At 38.2% G+C, this 20,988-nt stretch overlaps 1 protein-coding gene across 2 annotated transcripts in view; it reads right to left on the bottom strand.

The window, feature by feature from the left end:
- The window catches only part of LOC143403985 (gamma-interferon-inducible protein 16-like), a 45,076-nt gene that overhangs the window by 11,811 nt on the left and 12,277 nt on the right, over positions 1-20,988 (bottom strand). The window contains exon 1 of one of the 2 annotated variants that reach the window (XM_076862342.1): positions 1,626-1,915. The exons of the other annotated variant lie outside the window; for it this stretch is intronic. The gene's annotated coding sequence lies outside the window, so the exon portion shown is untranslated. Of the gene's footprint in view, positions 1-1,625; positions 1,916-20,988 lie in introns of those variants that run through there. 2 annotated transcript variants of the gene reach the window in all.

Raw genomic sequence — 20,988 nt, 5'->3', positions numbered from 1 at the left:
AGAAGTAGTCAATGAGAAAATGATAGATTAAGAAATACTTCAGGCCAAAAGATCAGGAGAATGAAAACAAACTTGATTAAGTATGACTATGTCTTAAAAATAAAGATATGATTGAAGAGAAAAAATAGAGGAAGCCCATCATCATGGCGAAAGTAGGAGAGAAACAGAAAATAACAATTTCTTGATGTATTTTTCATAAAGCATAAGATAGAACAATAAGTTAAAAACAAAGAGAATAAAGAAGTGTCATAGATTGAAGTAAAGATAGCAAAAACAAGTCAAAATACTTTACACCAGCATATACATAAAGGGCCTGATCAGTTAGGTGATTTTATGTTTTTGTCAAAATTAATTGAAGACATTTATCTAAGTGTCATTAAAAAAACATCACTGAAAGGTGGAAAAAATAGACATCATTATCAGATACCATTAATAAAACATTCAACTCTTAATAACCCAGCAGTTTTAATTATGGATGTTTCTAATAACAGTTATAATAACTTTTTGGTCCTCATGGTACCATAAATATATTTTTAATTGGTCCTCGTGGTACCATAAATATATTTTTCTCCTTATATACACACACAGATACACAGATGTATACATCATTACATATATGTAGCTATCTGTGTGTATCTACACATATATGGATTTCTAGGAACCACAAGAAAAAGTGACAATTTTTTAGTTGGTATGGCAGATCTCCTTATCTTTTAGCCTTAAGTATTTTTTAATCTATTAATTTTCTCAATTACTGAATGAACAAAGCTAAAAGATATGAAAATACTTAGATTATCTGAGCAACATACCTGATGTACTTAACAATATTTTTCTATATATAAAAAATCTGATATCAACAATTAAAATTTCATATTCTATTCAAGTGCACATGAAATATTGAAATTGGCTCTACAGAAAGTCTTTTAAACCTTCTAATAAACAAGACTTCTTTCTACTTGACTTCCCTTCTTCTCCCATACTTGAATTTCCTTTTTCTTTTCTACCTCTTAACACTAAAACCTATGTATACGTATGATATTGAATTTTCAGACTGGCAAAGCTATCCAAAAGTGATTGAAATCTGCCACTAGTCCTGTTTTCAAATGGAATTAAAGGAAAGTTAAAAATACTTCTGAAAATATTAAGTTCATATTTTTGAATATCTGAGTTTGTGAATCTAAAATTTTCTGCAATGCCTTTCTGTTTATTCTCACGTTTTGGAAAATTGGGATAATGCTACACAACACAGCGTCATTCCAGGTGTGTGTTTTGTTTTTTAAAAATTAACATTATTTTATGCTTCTTTTCATGTCTCATTCTTGTCTTTTCCTGAGGCCCCTCACTACAGTCACCAAGTTTTTTATACTCTCTCCAACCAAGAAAACCAAAGTCCTCTTCTGCAATATGAACTCCTGCCAGTTCCTCCTCAGAGTTTACAATCTGAAATAGCCAAAATGCGCTTCCCCTTTTTCAGGCCCCCGTGTTGGAGGAATAAAGAGGTCTGTTATCTTTCTAAGTGAATCAGTCTAGCTACTGAAGTCGTCACCAATTCCAAAGCAGCTGATGCCGGCCGACTCCCCTCACCCCACCACCCAGAAGACCCAACACTGATTTCCCCTGCTGACCTTGTGATTTGTGGGAGGTGTCCACAAAATCTTCTCCACCGAAAGCACTGACAGGGCTCACCTCCCTGGGGATTTCTTCAACAGTGGTCCAGCTCTTCAGATCTTCAGTAGTGCAGGAAGCAGGGCTTTTTTGTTTGCATTTGAAAAGTAAGTGAGATCTCTCAGAGACTGAAGGAAAACGGCAGGATCTTGGGTTCTGAAATGCTGAAAAGATGAAGCATTTCCTGAAGAAAACAGGAAAAGTGCCCTGGTGAGTCACTTACTGACAATGCTGGGTGTCTCACACGCTGGGCTCTCAGCCCAGGGGGGAGAGGAAGCATAGTAAACAGAGCAAGATGCCTCTAGGTTTCGATTTCCTCAGCCAGAGAAGCTAAGTGCTATTCCTGTAACATCTCAGTAACCCTGACAAGTTAGAGCAGTAGTTACATGTTTTTCTTACAAATCTCAATAGATAAGGAAGTCTAGAACTGGAAAATTGGCAGAATGCTTCGCAATACAGCTTCATGTCCAGACGTGTTTTTTTACCTAATATCATATAATTTTTTTCATGTCTCATTCTTGTCTTTTCTTGAGGGCCCTCACTACAGTCACCAGGTTTTTTATACTTTCTCCAAGCAAGAAAACCATATGCTACACAATACAGCATTTTAGGAACTCCATATCATTTAGGAACCTCTCTTCCTTTGCATGATGCTAAAAAATCAAAGAGGAAAGGTGCACCTTCCAGTCACTTGCAATGCACCCCTCCTAGTCTTCCCCACAATGAGAAGAAAAGGGAAAGGAGCACCATTAATCTCATCTTCATGGCATGAACGACGGGGAGTGTTTGGATACAAGAATGAATGAAGTTTCCAGTTCATCCAAGATATTGTTCTCCGACCCTCACTGTATGGACAGGGTAGATTTTTCTACTACCCTTGTCTGCCCAAGCTGACAAGAAAATCACCATTAGTTATTTTCAGCTCGGAAGGCACTGCTCACTAGCAATGATGAAACATCTACCCATATGTGTATTGGAGATTGGATTAATGTTGTTAATACAATTAAAATGCATTCATATTTTCTGGCAATTTAACAAGTGGGATGTTTATAGTAGGATGTGTGGTTCTGTTTATCTTCTGCATGCAAATTCTCTATTAATCATATTACATATCGCAGATATGCAGATATGTTCTCCCAGTGTTTGGTTTGTATTTGTACTCTAATACCCTGTCTTATTTGTTAAAAAAAAAAAAAAAAAAAAAACTTAGAATTTGCATGCAATTGAATTTAATAAAGTTTTACTTTCTGGCTTGTACTTTTTGTGGTTTAAGATATTTTCCCTCCCTCAATGTAATGAGATTTTCCTGTTCTCTGTAAATGATATCACTCATCACATTAGAACTTCAGTCTCTCATGCTATGTAATTTTTGTGTGATTTTGTGAGATACAAACCCAATGTCTGCCTCTCATCTCTGGAGATTTCTCATTGGCCCAACACTTTATATTTGGCCTTTCTGTCGGCTGTGTTACAATACCATGTTTTCACATGTATGTGCTTCTATCTTCATGCTATCTATTAAGTCACATTCCATGTTGCCTTAATTATTATGGCTTTAATAGATATTGGTTTCTTGTAGAGCTGGGGCTTCCGAAATCATCAGTTTGATTTGTCCTTACCCTTTTATATAGGTTTTAGGCTTATCACAACAAATTATTCAGAAATGTCTTTGAGATTTTTTTTTAAACTGAATGATCTGTACTTTCATACTTTTTTTAAATTAATTCATGGCAAACATACCTAATACTGAAGTTCATTTTGATACAATTGTATGAGTGTGGAATATGATTTTCTCCAATTCAATCCCTAGGATTTTCCCTTTCCCACCCATTCCCCCTCCTCCTCTTTCCTTTCTCCTGCTCTACAGATATTTCTTATATTTATTTATAGTTTTTTAAATTAGTGCATTATGGATGGGCATAAGGGTGAAATTCAGTGTGATATATTTATATACGGACAGAGAAAAATTGAAAAAAAATCTATAATTTTAGAGCAGTTTGAGCAGAAAGTACAGGGTGTTCTCATATACTTCCTTCACACACATTCAAAACTTCTCCCACTATTGACACCTTTACCAAAAGGGTGTGTTTGCAAGGATCTTTGAGGTTTTGTGTGGAGTTTATAGATTAATGTGAAAAGAATTGTCCTATTCATGTTATTGAGTTTTCAAATTAAAAAAATCATATATATTCCTATTTATTTGTCTTCTTTGCAATCATCAGTAAAGTTTCATAGTTTTGTCTATAATGGTTTTACATATTTTTGGCTAGATATCCCTAAGTACATCATGCTTTTGTACTTTTTATCAATTTGTCTTCTATTGGTATATCTGCAAAATAAAGAAATGCAGATGTTTATGTTGATCTTATGCCTAGAATGATTGATGAAACATTTCTGATATTTTGTATATTATTTGGATATTATATATAAGCAATTTTCTTTATTATTATTATTATTATTAGTTGTTCAAAACATTACAAAGCTTTTGACATATCATATTTCATACATTTGATTCAAGTGGGTTATGAACTCCCGTTTTTTCCCGTATACAGATTGCAGAATCATATTGGTTACACATCCACGTTTTTACATACTTCCATACTAGTGTCTGTTGTATTCTGCTGCCTTTCCTATCCTCTACTATCCCCCTCCCCCCTCCCCTCCCCTCTTCTCTCTCTACCCCCTCTACTGTAATTCATTTCTCCCCCTTATATTTTTCCCCCTTTCCCCTCACTTCCTCTTGTATGTAATTTTGTATACCCCTGAGGGTCTCCTTCCATTTCCATGCAATTTCCCTTCTCTCTCCCTTTCCCTCCCACCTCTCATCCCTGTTTAATGTTAATCTTCTTCTCATGCTCTTCCTCCCTGCTCTGTTCTTAGTTGCTCTCCTTATATCGAAGAAGACATTTGGCATTTGTTTTTTAGGGATTGGCTAGCTTCACTTAGCATACTCTGCTCTAATGCCATCCATTTCCCTGCAAATGCCATGATTTTGTCATTTTTTAGTGTATAAGCAATTTTCAATATCTTGTTAGCATAAAAATAGAGAAGGAAACTAATGGAATGGAATAAAGAATCCAGAAACTGACACACATATATAAACAACTGATTTTTATGTTTTCAAATGATATGTATGAAATACATGCACTGTGTTGTATGACAGTAAGCCTCAATAAACCTGTTTTAAAAATAACAAGAATGGATGCCGTTCTCTAAGAGTTTCAGAGACAGCACATGAACTCTGAAGATTTACTATTTCAGTAATAATGAACATCTCAATTGGCAGCTTTTGCTTATCTTTTGTCCAAATATCCTTTACTGTACTAGAGTCATTTCATTTTTCATTGAAAATGACATTTACATCTCTCCTTATTTTGAAGGTAAAATCTCCTTTACTGGTGTAATCTTATGTCTTTGGATTTCTTATAGGGTGACTCCAATGTTGAGGGATAGAGATTAGATATAAAAAAATGCTTTTACTAGCTGGCCTGGAAAACCTCACTGAGGAGGAACTGGATCGGTTTTAGTTTTTCTTCCACATGAATGTGAGATCACCAAAGGCAAACGACAGGTCACAGCAGAACAGTTGGCCAACTTGCTGATTCAAAATGCCGGTGTGGAGTCTGCAATCTGAAGACCATTTGTATCTTCCAGAAGTTGAATTCCATGCATGTGGCCAAGTCTTTAGGACTAGAAGAAAGTCAGTCTCTTGTTGGTGTGACTTAAAAACCTGACAAGAACAACTTAGAGGAGGAGTAGTTTATTTTGGGCTCTGGGTTTCCAAAGTGTCAGTCCATGGTCAGCCAACTCCATTGCTCTGGGTCTGAGATGAGGAAGAACATCATGCAAGAAAGATGTGATGTGGGGAAAAAATTCACATCATGGCAAGTCAGGAAGCAGCGAGTGAGTACAAGGAGACAGGGACAAAATATTAACTCTAAAGGCATAACTCCAGTGACCTACTGCCTTAAGCTATACCCTACCTCCCATAGCTATCATCCAGAACGATAATCCTTTCCAAGTATTAATTCACCAAATGGACTAATTCACTGTGGTTAGGTTACAGCTCTCATTTAATTTAAACAATTAAAATTCAATGAATTTACCCTCGAATAATACTTCACTATTTCACCCATGAGTTTTGACAAACACTTCATATACAAACCATGATATTGCACTGGGGTCCCCCAAAGCACATATTCATCTCACAATGAAAAATGCATTTAGTTCATCATCAAGAGTCCCCATAGTCTCAACTGTTCCAGCATTGCTCAAAAGTTCAAGTTCAAAGTCTCCTCTGAGATTAAACTCTTGTTTGTGAGTGCCTATAAACATAAAAGGTAAGTACTTATATGCAATATGTAATGGCATAGAGCAAACATTTCCATTCCAATGGAGAGAGATACCAGTATAGATAGAAGGGATTAGGACCAAAGCAAGACTGAAATTCAACTGCACAAATAAGTTTTCTAGTTCCATGTTTGGCATCTAGGGCACATGATGCCAAGATATGTTCTTTGAAGGGCATGTGCTGTCCACCCCATGGCCTTGCTGATTGCAGCCCACATGGCCTCTCTTAGGCTGACCCTGTCTGCCGCCAAGGGTTTACCTGGGTTTATGTTCCACCTTCTTGTTACCTGTTAATCCCAGGAGTCTCCTCTGCAGCTTTGGGTTTCTTCTCACCCATTCATCCACAAACATGTCCTTGATCCCACTATGTATGGGATGAAAGATTGCTGATGCAATGGGGCAGGAGGACATGTTGATTGCCTTGACCCCCCCTTGAATGTTTTCTATCCTATACTGCCAACATAGAAGGGGGACTTTCATCTGCATAGCTCTCTGAAACCAGTTTCATGGAACAAACTTACCATAGCAAGGTTAATTGAGAATCTTCCTGAAGCAGATATTTTTTCTGTAATTTCAACCACTTTCTGTGGTTTAAAAGGTAGTGATAGGAAACCTATTAACTGGTAAGACATTTCACTGTACTCCTCTGAGATTGTCCTAAGAAGCAAATTAATGTAATGATTCAATTATTTTTTTTCTATTAAATCCAAACCAATCACTTTATTCTTTAGAAATGTTTCTATCAGAAATAATATCTAAATTTTACTTATGTATTTTTCTACTGTGTCCTTAAATAATTAAAAATGACCATCTTGACATATGATAGTTTTCAAATAATGACTGGAAGTTGAATTTTCATGATGAAATATACTTTGCCCATGGAGCTGGGGAACCTAAATCAAATTTTTGAGATGATGATGATGATTATTATTATTATTATTATTATTATTATTATTATTTGCGCTTGGAATTGAACCCAGGGGCTCCTTATCACTGAACTACGTCGTCCTCATCCTCAGCCTTTTTTATTCTTTTATTTATTTATTTATTTTTAGCTGTAGACGGACATAACATCTTTGTTTTTATTTATTTTTGTCATGTGGTGCTGAGGATCGAACCCAGGGCCCCACATGTGCTAGGCAAATGCTCTACCACTGAGCCACAACCCCAGGCCCCGTTTTATGCTTTTTTAAAATTTTGAGATAAGATCTCATTAAGGTGCCAAAGCTGGTTTCAAATTTGTGATCCTCCCGCCTCGGTGTCACCAATGGCTGGGATTACGGGTGTGTTTCACTATGTCTGGTTCTAAGCCAAACTTCATAGTTGCATAAAGGTGTCACTAGGAGCAGCCTGCATGTGATTCACTCGTCCTTACATTTATCTATTCTAGTTAAAATCGACTTTTTTAAGATTCTGCAGATAAATTAGCGAATTGAAATTTTATACAGTTTATACCCAAACTGGTGAAATATTTTCTTAAGAACAAGTTAGTGAGTTGATAACTAAGTGCTCTGGACCGAAAGGACAATAGCCCCTCCCCCCAGAGTGTATTACTTTCCATAAATCACTATAACAAAGATCCACCATTGGAGGTCTTAAACAGCAGTCGTTCATCATTCCACTTTTCTAGCAGAATTCGTCAAAGATCAAGAAGTCAGTGAGTTCGATCACTCCTGAATAAATATCTGTTCCATATCTTTTAAGTAACTTATGGTGGTTGCCAGGAATATTTTGGCTTGTGATTTTGTACTTTCATCTGCACTTGATGTTTTGCTGTATATATCTGTCCACCTACACATTTTATTTTTTTATAAGGACCCCAGTGGTCATCTTAATGATTTCATTTTAATTAATTGCATGTGCCACGACCCTATTTCTAAATAAGGTCACATTTTTAGGTATTAAGGGTGAAGAATTGACATATAATATCTGGAGTGCTACTGTTCAACCCTTGATAGTCTACTGTTCATCCTACAAATGCCTATTCCCACATACAAAACACATTCATCTCATCTCAACAGCCTCCAGTCTCCACTCATTCAACAGAATTAACCTAGTCCAAACTCTAAACCAAACATCATCAGCATAGGTAGGAATAAGACTCAAGATACGGTTAATTCCACAGCAAAAACCTTCTCCATCTCTGAAAATTTTTAAAAGATCAGTTATAATCCTATTACCCACTTCCAAAATTTTATAGCCTGACAGGCATAAAGATAGGTATTTCCATTAAAAAGGGGAGAAATTAGAAGAAAAAAGTATGGGTCCCACATGATCAAAAAATTAGCTGGGAAAATTTCTCTAGAGTTTGTAGGCTTGGGAATGATGCTCTGACTCCACGCTCTAGTACTTCTGTGCATCCTGGCAGTGTTCCCTGAGATAGTGAATGACTATGGATACTAATGTCATTCACAAGTGGTTGTCCAGAAACACCCTGTGCTTTCCTCATTGGTTCTGGTGGTGTGCGAAAACTGTTTGATGTTCTTTGACTTACAGATGCATCACTCCAATCTCTGCCTTTGTGATTACACAGTATTTTACATGTGCATGAGTTTTTTAAAAGGCACAGTCATATTGGATTATGGCTACCCTAATAACTTCAGATTATCTTGTTGAGCTTCAAAGGCTCTATTTCCAAGTGAGTTTGCATTCATAGGTCGTGCAGCTTAAGACTTCAACATATATTTGGGGGATATAATTTCACATTCAATGGGAAAATACTATTCATGACAAATGGTAGTGAGATAACTAGTGAGTAACCTGAATATGAGTTAATGAAATTGGTCCATTTTCACACACACACATACAAAATTAATCCCAAATGGATCAAAATCCTAAGTGTAAACTCTTAGGAAAAAAGGTATAAATCTCCAGAATGCTGGATTTGGCAAATTCTGGATCTACCTGTGATTAAAATGGGCTTGAGCTAACCTAGTTAAGCACATTTCTTATGGTCATGCTTTGGTAGCTAACCCTCATAGGTTATAAAAACAGTTTCATACACAAAAAGTTGGGTTTCATACACAAAAAGATTGATGGGTGTTAATTATAATAAGCTTTTGTTATCAAGCAAATATAGGGTCCTGTCATCTGCTACTCAGGCTCTAGGAATCCCAGCCTTTAGATACTTAGATGATCATAATGCTGGAAGGATTGATTGTATCAAACACACAGGTACAGGTGCAGAAGTTCACTGGTTTTGTAGCCAAAATTCTTCAGGATTCTCAACCATATTCAGAAATATTCAAGAAATAGTCAAGAAACCAACCAAGCTACCCATTTAGTAGGTTCTTATACCTTTTACCAAAGGCAAGGGAACTTATCTAAAATCATATAATTTGTGACATTTATTTTCACCATTAGCAATATTCATAATATTGAGTTGATTTTCACAGGCTGTTTTTTTTTTTTTTGAGTAATTCTGACATTATTATCTAACTCATAAAATGCTCTTCTTGATGAAGAGGAGAGTGAGAGGATTGAAATACCTGCTTCTGGAGAGTGAGTTCCTTATTAGAATTTCCTCTGGCCACCCCCAGGGTACCCCTTTCTTCATAAGAATGCTGGCAGAGCCTGGACTGTGCAAACAAATCCCAAACATGACATTGTCACTTCCAAAATTTTTATAATATAGTATTCACATTTGCATGGCATAACCTCTATTCTAAAGCTATATATGATCATTAATTCATCAAGGTTTAGATTTCATAAGGCTGGATATGAATCTTGTCTCTAATATTCATTATTTCTGAGATTTTGAAAAGATTTTTAACCTCTGCGTACCTCAATTTTCTTTTGTGTGAAGGGGGAGAGAGGATAACAACCTCATGACTCTGTTATGAAGAGTGAATGCGATAACCTACATAAAGAACACAGATTTTAGAATCAGCATCTTGTAACTGCTCAAAGTATAAATAGAGTTATTGAAATATAATCATTGTCATTGTCATTCCACATTCTACGCAGAGTTTTGAATGTCTGCTCTGATCTATATGTAGTATGTTGAGCCTGTTAAGGGAAACCCTAGTTCATAGAGGTATGAGAGATACTTTATAAAGTATGTATCATCCACTGGAGGTCCTGTGGATAAGTTCTGAAAGTCTTGGGTCAAGAAGGATCTTGATGTCTGAAATTTGGAAACCATCTGTATCCTATCACTAAAGCAAGAGTAAATCAGGGTAAATCAAGGAGGAACTGGTGTGAAGGCCACATACACCTGTGGGTTTTCATGATCCTATATTACAGTATTTAGTGCCACTTATATGGATATGTTTAGCTGGTCTTAATTTAGAGAGTAGTGAGGCTATTTATAATGAATTCAAGCACTTATAAACATGATATCTTTATCAGAACATACAGACTGTTAGCAAGGGTACAATTACAGGACTATATGAGGAGGCAGATATAATGGGATCATGCAGTTGGTCATGTAAGAGGTCAGTTGATATGACAGCTTCATGGAAATAGTCTTCTAGAATAGTTCAGAATAGAATAGTTTTATAGAAAGAGTTTTACAGCTGGAAGTGTGAGAGGAAATGGGCTCTTGACTTTAAGTTATAGAAAATGGAGCAAAAGAGGAACAGGAGAAAAATGTTAAGAGAAAATGCCCCAAGACCTTGGGATTCCTAGCTAGGTCCCCAGAACTCTCTCTACAGACAACCTGATAGATATTTCCTCATTGGAACTGCATCCACAGAAGTGTAGATTTTGAGACCTGCTTGAGAACTTCAGGAATCACTATCTTACAAGCGCAGGAAGGCACATTCGTCATCCTCTCCAGACACTGAACTGCAGGATGCTGTGTAAGGCTAAGAAAATGAAATCGTTTGAAAAAAATAATAATAAAAACAGCACAAGTTTGGGTCACTTGAATCTTTGATCAGTGCCAGCTGTTTCATGCTGTCCTTAGAACAGCTCTCTCCCTCATCTGCTCCCCTCCCAGGGAAAGAGTAGTTATGTGGCAATTTTGAGACTCCTCCCACTGATTTTCAAAGTTTTCTATTCCATTAGGCAGGGAAACTATATTATTTCTTCCCATAAATATGTTACTGATAATGAAGCACGGTGGGGGAGTTATCCTCTTGTTCTCTTTATTGTGTTGAAGACTGATAGAAGTTCCATCATTAACAGCTTCTTGTCCAGCAGATGGGTCCCTAGACACCAAAGCCCCCTAAGAGAGTGTCAAATGGGAAAGGTGAGTCGCTCAATGACTTCCCCCTTTGCTCTTCCCAGAGTGCCAGTGGAGAGATGGGATATTGGTTGAAGCATCTATTATTACCAATTATTACCAACTCTTTACTGCACCTCCTGAATAGAAAGAGATTAGCTTTGCAGGTAATTTCCATAGTACGTGACACTTTAAAGTTATTGCTAGCTGACATAATAGGGTATGAACTCAATATCATTTTGTGAACCCTTCTTGGAATACCTGTACATGAATTTTGCCCTAGTTGCTCTGACCTGTGACTCAGATCCATGATTTCAATAATTGATTTCCTCGCCTTTCTGACTTAAAGACAGGAACCACAAGTGAGTCATGGACTCAGCACTACAGGAGTGAAGCCTCTAAATTCTGGAAGAACATGGAGGCTCCAAAGGCTCAAATACCTGATATATACTTTTGCGGGGACTTTTTTTGTTTAATATCAAATACATTAAATATACTTTGGAAAATTGCATTTGAAATTGCAATAAATGGGCCAACTAACAAAAACAAAATACGAGGCAAACCAGGGAGAATGTTATGTGACTCCCATAGGTACTCTGGGTTTTCATGACAGTTTATTAAAGACTAGTCTACTGGGGCTGGGGTTGTGGCTTAGGGGCAGAGTGCTCACCTAGCATGTGCAAGGCCCTGGGTTCGATCCTCAGAACCACATAAAAATAAATAAAATAAAGGTATTGTTTCCAACCAACTACAACTAAAAAATAAATATTGAAAAATAAAAGACTAGTCTATTGCTTCTGTGATGCATTGAGCTGATCTTATTAAGGTTAAGAGTAGAGAGGAAGAAGAGGAAGATCAGAGAGGATTGTAGTTCAGAATCCACAAAGGAGAAACGTGATCATGGCTCCTAAATCTCCTTTACTTTATAAGCAAATAAAGCATGCGGTGTGTGCTCTCTGATGTTTCTTCCACCAGATAATATACAACTTAATGACCCAAATAAAAAAATAAGTCAGAAAAATTCTCCCAAATCCATCCTCTGCAAATGGTACGAAAGGATCAGTGTGCATTGGCCAGCTTAGCACCTGGGTCTACTGGGGTGGCCTGGACCCTGGTGATGGCCTGGTGTGGAGGTGGGCATAGAACATGTGCCATTGTGTCCTGTCTGGAACCCACAACTGTCGATGAAAATCTGGTGCCAGTTGTTATATGAGGCCTTACTTGGGTCTCAGGACCATGGGGCCGACCTGGAACCTGGGTCCACAGAGGTGGTCCTGGAGCTTGGGCCTATGGGAGCCAATCCAGGGCTGGGTCTACTGGAATGGACCTAGACCTTGGGTCTTTTGAGCTGGTCTGTGTCCTGAGTTTGCAGGACCATAGGACTACAGTGACCAGCCTGGAGAGTGGGGCTCCAGGGACTGGCCTGACCTATGTGCCTGGTTGCCCACCTGGTGCCTAAAGCTGTGGGTACCAATCTGATGCTGCCTTGGGTCTGAAGCTGTACATGGGGCCAACCTGGCTCCCGACTGGTCTGAAACCTCGTGTGGGCTTAAAGGCGGTTGCTGCTCTTTGTGGCTTGGCATTTGTTAAGGTCTGTAAACAAGTCAGATTGGCACCTGTTATTTTGCCAGAGAAATGTTAAAGTCTGTAAACAAGTCTGGATGGCGCCTGGCCAAATGCCAGAGGGAGTGGTTTGTGAAGTAACAAAATCAAGCCATTAAGTGTGGAGATTCCTTATTGGTTGACTGCTGTATCTATTTTATGCTAATTAGATAAGCTGTGTAAAATGTATAAATACCTCTGTTATCCTACAATAAACGGCTTCCATTCCTGCTGCATCAAGGTACACAAGTTATTCGTCACCCACCCACCCCACCCCCCCCCACCCCCCCCACCCCCGCTTATTCTGCTGCAGCCGGACTGTGGCAGGCATTGACCATGCCTAGGGTCTCCATCTACAGAGGTCGGCCTGGAGGCTGTGTGTGTGGGTACTAGCTGATGACTATGGCTCATGGGTCTGCCTGGTGCTGGGATTGGTTGAAGCTTCGGGCTTGGGGATCCAGGTAGTGCCAGGGGCTGTCCAGAGCCTAGTGCTTTGGTTCATGGCTACTGGCCTGAAGTCTGGAGCTGTGGTCACCTGGCCAGTGTGGTTTGATTGGACAGGCCTAGTATTGAGGTCTGAAACACAGTCCAGTGCTCATGTTCTCCTCCCCCTTAGTGGAGTGGATCTCTCTCAGTACTAGACTGCCTGAGAACAGGGCGGGCTGGAAAATGCAAGGAAATGTAAAACAGCCCTTCCTCCTCTCTTTATTGAATTTCTTCGCATTTCTGTTCTAAACCAGGGTGCTTAATATTTAAGGATTTTCTAAGTATTTTTATTAATGTATTTCTGTTTGTTCATAAAGCATACTGAATAACATTTCAGCCTTGTAAAGTGTACCGAGTCTTCTATTTCACCAGTATCTTTCTCTGTCCTTCTCGGGTTTCTGTAAATATTTTCTCTATGTTTTGGTTTTCAGCAGTTTGGCTGTGATGCTAATGGTTTGATTTTTTTTTTTTTTTTTTTTTTTTTTTTTGTATCTTGATTGCTTAGAGTTGATTGATTCCTGTTTTTCAGTAAGTCAATGGCTCTACATGTATGTGATTTTTAGCATTATCTTTTTAGAAATCTTTTCTTCTTTCATTTTCTTGAGTTTAAAAATGCTTCAGTGAGTTTTATTTTTTTTTTAATTTTTTAAGTATATATGGAGATTCCTCTTTCTTTTTTAAAAAATTTTTATTAGTTATTGACAGACCTCTATTGTTTTATTACTTATATGTGGTGCTGAGAATTGAACCCAGTGCCTCACATGTGCTGGGCAAGTGCTCTACCACTGAGCCACAACTCCAGCTCTTCCTTCCTTCCTTCCTTCCTTCCTTCCTTCCTTCCTTCCTTCCTTCCTTCCTTCCTTCCTTTCTTTTCCTTACTGACATAAGAGGGTTCTATTATTTTTGCAAAGTTCTCTTAGATTAGTTCATTTACCTTCAAATTTTTCTCTCTGTACCTCTGAATAGACAGTATAACAATTTTTACTTACTCTGTCTTCTGCAGTCTTCAATTTGCTCTTAAGCTAATTCAGTTAAGTTTTAAATTTTAGTTACTAAAATGTTCTGTTCCGAAATTTCTATTCACCTCTTATAATTTTCACTTCTCTTGTTTAGATGTTCACTTAGTGTTACAACATATTTAACTCTAATTATTTTAGCCTGTCTTACTTTTCATTTTTGCACATATTTATAGTATCTGCTGGAAATCTTTGACAAACATAATACCTAGGCCATCCCAGTATCATTTTATATTGGCTAAAAGATGGGTCTAGTGATTTTAGATTTAGTGTTTAATTTTTTAATAATGTCTCAGGAAAACTTTAGATCATTTTTGAAATCTGCCATTTTTCAGGTACTGGTTCTGGCTATTTTTTTCATAGTTGTTTTAATTATTGTCTGAGCATTCACAATTCTAAATTTATTGTTATTTCTTATTACAGTTAATTGATATGAATCCTAAAAAAAATTCTTTTTTTTTAATTTTTTATTGGTTGTTCAAAACCCTACAAAGCTCTTGACATATCATATTTCATACATTAGCATACATTAGCTTCAAGTGAGTTATGAACTCCCTTTTTTACCCCAAGTACAGATTGCAGAATCACATGGGTTACACATCCACATTTTTACATAATACCATAATAGTAACTGTTGTATTCTGCTACCTTTCCTATCCTCTACTATCCCCCCTCCCCTCCCCTCCCATCTAAAAAAATTTCTTTGCTCAATGTTACTTCAGTAGAACTCAGACTATTTGAATCAGTTGAGGCTCAATTTTCAGGCTTTGTTAGGATGGACAGAGACAGTTGTTAGTCTGCTATATAACCTTTGCTCTTCTTTTATTTTTCCTTAAAAATGTTTACAGTTAACATTTATTTGGGGCGCTGTGGTTGTGGCTCAGCGGTAGAGCGCTGGCCTCACATGTGCAAGACCTTGGGTCCGATCCTCAGCACCACATAAAAATAAATAAGTGAAATAAAGGTATTGTGTCCAACTACAACTAAAAAATAAATTTAAAAAAATATTTTTATTTTTTAAAAAATTTTATTAGTTCTTCTTAGTTATAGATGGCAGTAGAAATCCTTTTTGATACAATTACACAAGCACAGAATATGGAATAGATCTTATTCTAATTAAGACCCTATTCTTATGGGGTTCTACTGTGAACTGAGCTGTTATAACCATTGATGTGGTTATGTCAATCCTAAGATGTAACTTTCCTGTTTGGTTAGTTTGACACCCAGTTTTTACCAGATGGGTCACTATTCCAGCAATATCCTGTATTTTCTGCACTATTTTCACATTTACCTTTCTTTTCTGTTCTCAACCCCAAAGCAGATGCTCTCTGTAGATGTCACATTTTCTCATCCCTTAGATGTGCAACCGCAGGACTCAGCTAATAAGTGGGATCCATCTCTGTATTTCTTCCTTTTCTCAAGATGCCAGCTTTTAGGTGTCATGAGAAGTGGTATTTTCCTCCTATGCCCAGCGTGACTGCCATGATTTCCCAAATACCTATTAGCCTGCAATCAGAAAATCTTCCCAGGCATCTGGGAGAGTTGTAGAGCTTGCTTTGTGAATTTGATCTCTTATCTTTAAGTTGTATATTGTTCAAAGCATGAAAACTGTCAATTCCTGTTATTTTATTGAATTATATTATTGCTATGGTGCTATGGTTTGGAAGTGAGGTGTCTCCCCAAAGCTCATGTGTGAGACGATGCTTAGAGGTGAAAATGGGGGCAGGGGATGTGGCTCAAGCGGTAGCGCGCTCGCCTGGCATGCGTGCGGCCCGGGTTCGATCCTCAGCACCACATACAAACAAAGATGTTGTGTCCGCTGAAAACTAAAAAATAAATATTAAAAAAAAAAAAAAAGAGGTGAAAATGGCTTAGAGGTGAAGTGCCTGTGTTAATGAAAGCCTTAACACAATCAGCGTGTTGATGTCTGATAGGGATTAACTGAGTGGTAACTGTAGGCTGGATGTGGCTGGAGGAGGTGGGCCCCTGGGTGCATGCCAATGGAGTAGACATTTGGTGAGCTGAGTTGAGTCTTGCTCTACTTCCTGATCATCCTGTGAGCACTTCTTTCTACCACATTCTTCTGCCACCATGTTCTACCTCACCTCAAACTCCAAGGAATGGAGCTGGCTGTTTATGGACTGAGACCTCTGAAACTGTGAGCCCCCAAGTAAAGTTTTCCTCTTTAAAATTGTTCTGGTCAGACCTTTTAGTCACAGCAGCGAAAAAGCTGACTCAAACAGTGAATATGCTACTCTTCTATCACCAGAAAAAAAAGACAGTAGCTACATTTTAAATATTGACTTTATACATTTTATTTCTATAGGCAATACTTACTGTCATGTAGAGTAGGTTTTATTGTAAAACCTAAATTCTTTTCTCTTGACCAACAGAACCCTTTCTCAGGATACAAGCTTGCCAAGCTTAGATGGATTTAGGAATAACTTTGAAAATCACAATCAGAATGCCGTCCCCAAGGCTGATAACCTGTGCTCCACCCTGCATGCCTCATGGCACACAAATCAACCACACCAAAGCAGTGCACTATTGCATTAAAGAGAACATATCTGGCAGTTTGTGGGAAAGATATCCTTTTTTTTTCTTTCTTTTTTTTTTTTTTTTTTTTTTAGAGGAGAAAAGTTTATTTGGGGCTCATAGTTTCACCTGTCTCAGTCCATGGCTGGACAACTCCATTGCTCTGGGCCGGAGACGAACAGAACATCATGGCAGAAGAGCTTGGTAAAGGAAGGCTATTCAGTTTATGGCATCCAGGAAGCGAAGACAGAGAGAGGAAGAAGCCAGGGACAAATATAGTCCAAGGTCATATTCCCAGTGACCTACTTCTTCCAGCCACACCTACAATTACAAACCAGTAATCCATTCAGCTATCAATGGATTAATTCAGCAAATGGATTAATCCACTGATTATGTAAAAACCCTAATCATGACCTAAAATCCTTCCTCTGAACCTTGTTGTATTGAGGATCATACTTACAAAACATGAGGTTTTTATTTGGGGGCGGGGGGTACTCTTAGATTGAAACTATAATATCCTTTTAAAGATTTTTTATTTGAATTTTTACATTATGAATATTATAAAAGCAAAAAGTAGTTTCAGAGAAAGGAAAATAATAAGAAAGTTTTATAAAAGAAAAATAACAATTCAAACGTAAAACTCTTAATATGGTTGGGTATTGCCCCTGATGCTATTGTTTACATGAAAGTCTCAACTTTAATCGTATCACTGTTGAAGACACTGAATTGATTTATAGGGAAGTTCTGTACTTCAAGTTCCAGGCTTAAATTCGCATTGCTTTCTCTCTTCTTGTTCTTTGCGCTCTTGATGACCTTGAAGAGAGGTAAAGAAGACGCAGTGAGATCCCAGCCATTGAGGAAAAGCCCTGCATTTCTGTGGCCCGTCAATGTCTGTTCATCTCATGGGCCACACCAGTCCCTTCCCCTTTCTCAAAGGCTGTTAATTTTTGCTCACTTATCTTCTTTATGGTATTATTCAATATTAAGTGAGTACTTTCCCGTCATCTGGAGCCTCATGACCATCGTGGGTGTATTTGAACAGGACAGGAGTTCCTCAAAAGTGGTGAAGGGGAACTATAAGTAAAGAGGAAGAGCTACTTTAATCAGTGTGCAGCACTGATTGGATCAGAAAAGGGGAAGAATTGTTTCCTCAGTGCTCTCCTCTGATTAGCAGGTAGAGGTAGAATACATGGGTTCTTGCATTAAGGCATGTCTCTGTGTCACAATCCATCGATATTTCTACTTGGACTGTTTATATGTGAGTTTAGCTCTCCTTAGTTTTATCAAGAATCTCCTGGTGGACCCTTGTGTGGGTTGGTATGTGGGAATGTGTTTGTTTGGGTCTGAGACAGAGAGCATGATAACATGTGGAATCAACCATGTATTTTGCTGTGGGCTGGAACACGCATTTCCCTAAAAGATGGCACCTTTTGCTTTAAGATGAAGTTATTCCAAATCCCTGGGGATCCCTTGGTCATCTGTGTCTGGCATAAGCTATGTTGACCTTCTTCCTCTTTCAACTTGTTTTTACTGCCTATTTTTCTATTTTTCATTTCACCTTTGGCCTCCCTGTTTGCATTTGTTCACTCTCATTGGTAGTATCCTTTATCTCCAGCCACTCCTGTCTTTCTTATGACTCTTTCTTCACCGTTTGATAGTCTCATTCATCTTGCCTAAGAATCTGCTTCTGGAACCAGACAGCCTTGGCTGGATCTCAGTTCCTCCATTTATAGGCTATGTCAGAGCATGTTACAGTTTCTGAGCGTCAGTATCTACATCTATGAAATGGGTACAATTACTATAGCTCTATCATGGTTTCAAATCTCAGCACATAATGAGTATTCAGCAGGTATTTTCTATTAATATAAATGCAATGTTATTATACTATTATTTATTTTTGATATTATTATCCAAAGGAATGATTTTAGCATGTATCTCTAAACTTAAAAAATATGTACATCTCTAGCACAAAATTACTGTTTGGTTCTACAGATGTACATCCAGATCTACAGATCTTCATATTGATCAATGGATATTTCTTGGCTATCATATAGACAGCTCAAATCAACATGCTTTCATTTCCCAGCACATGTTTTTCCCCTGCATTCTCCATGTTAGTGAATTGCAGAACCATTTAACATTATCTTGGAATCATGCTTGAATGTTCCTTTAATCTTTTCTTTCTCACCATCAGCACTTAGTCACAAACTCATAATCTTCCTGCAAAAGACACTTTTTCCCTCCATGAGTTCCAAACTTATTTGACTTTCCCTTTGTCCTGAGCAGTTTATAAATCATTGCCTTGAGCTATGTGAAACCCTGGATGACAAAGTGCTGTTTCTGGGATCCACGTGGTTACCAGGGGAATGCCCAGATTTGCAAGATGACTTCCGTTGACAGGGGAAATTCTGTACTTGTCATTGAATTCACTAAATCAAAAAGTCATGATTTTAAATCCCAGCCCAGAGATGGATATAATCTATTAAGCCCCAAACATGTGGTTCCCCCCCTCTTTCATCCTGTTTATCCTAAGAAGTTCTTCACACTGAAACTCTTTGTTGTTCCTAACTATAAAATAAACACACAGGCTTTCCTTCCTTTGTTAGATCCAGTTTCTACCAGAACTGGTCACCCACTACGGCCCCCCAGTCCCCCTCCACCCCTGCTTTTCACTTTTAAATGAGTCTTTGTCTTATTTTTATAATTTCTACTGATTTTTCTCAATCTGGCTCACCGCCTGCTAACCATCCATCCACTGGGACAAGGACACCCCCCTTTTTTTAACTTGTACAACCCATGTTTATTGAGGTGCTCTTCACTTAGCAAAAATGTACATATCTTAGCTATACAGCAGACCCCCCCTTCTTAAATAGAATTCTGAAATATCCTCCTGTGGTGTTTTGGTAAACTAGCTGCCTGCTTTTTCAAAGCCCTGATATATATATATAGCTTTTGCAGATTTTGGTGGCGTGAGTACATCTGACATTGCTAGTTACAAAATGCCAAAGTTTTAATAAACACTTTAAAAAAATTCTGGTTATTTAACAAACATAGTATATGAGCAGATACTAGATGTCACTGCTTCTGATTCTGTAACAATGGTCCACTTCACTTTTTGAATCTAGCCCGCCTTGCTCTGAGGAGACGGTTTTCCTTTTTCCTCTCCTCCTTCTCCCCCTCCCTAACCTGGGGGTGGGGAACAAGATTGCCTTGAGTGCTGGGTGCTCCACAGGAAGGAGAGGTTGGCCCAGAGGATCTACCAAGTGAATATCTCCCAAAGTAACAAGTGAATCCTCACGTACCATCTGGGTGCCCTGGGACCCCCTGTCAGGGTACACCTGGAATGTAGCCTTTGAATAGCTCCTTTGAAATCCCCCTGTTCCTTCTGATGGGCAGCATCACAGCCTCTGGGACAGGAGTTCCCTGTGTTTCTCCTTTACTAGCAAAGCAATAAAACTATTTTTTTTCCTTTTTCTCAAAATCGTGTCCTCACATTATTGAATTGGCATCGGGAACAAGGACCAAGCTTTTGGTTACAATACCTGTCTCCAAACCTAGTTTCTTTCGAAGGTCTTTCTAACATGGTTACCAGAATCTTTCTTTTTGCAAAAATGTCAAAGTCCTCAGGCTGTTTGGTTTCAGAGCTTCCCATCAGATCTATATATCTCCATGTGAGAGGAGATAGGAAGAATCGGGCATTCTTAAAATCTTACAAATGTAACAGTGGTCCCTTCACCTTCTGAATATAGCCCTGTGGCTCTAAGGTTTATTTTTTAAAAGAACATGTTTTGTTTTGTTTTTCTCCTCTCTTCTAACCTCTCCCTCTCCCCTAACAAGATTAGGGAGACAGTGTTACCCTTTCTTCCCCTAGTTAATTGACCTTGAACACACCTGCTACAGGAAGGAGGTGCCTGCTGGGGAGCTGGGAGGCGAATGACTCCCAAATTAACAAGTGAATTCTAACATGCTATTGGGGCGCCCTGGGACCCCCTATCAGAGCACATCTGGAATGTAACCTTGAAGAGTTCCTTTAAACCCCCCTGTCCCTCCTGAGGGAGAGTCACACACAATTAAAACAGCATTTATTGGTATTGGGGATAGAGGGTTACACACCTTTCAGTGATTTTCACAATTAATTTCCCATTTTATATTTCTGACAAAAAAAAA

The sequence above is a fragment of the Callospermophilus lateralis genome, chromosome 7, assembly GCF_048772815.1.
Source record: "Callospermophilus lateralis isolate mCalLat2 chromosome 7, mCalLat2.hap1, whole genome shotgun sequence".
Lineage (NCBI taxonomy): Eukaryota > Metazoa > Chordata > Mammalia > Rodentia > Sciuridae > Callospermophilus > Callospermophilus lateralis.
This window is presented reverse-complemented; position numbering and strand designations above follow the sequence as displayed.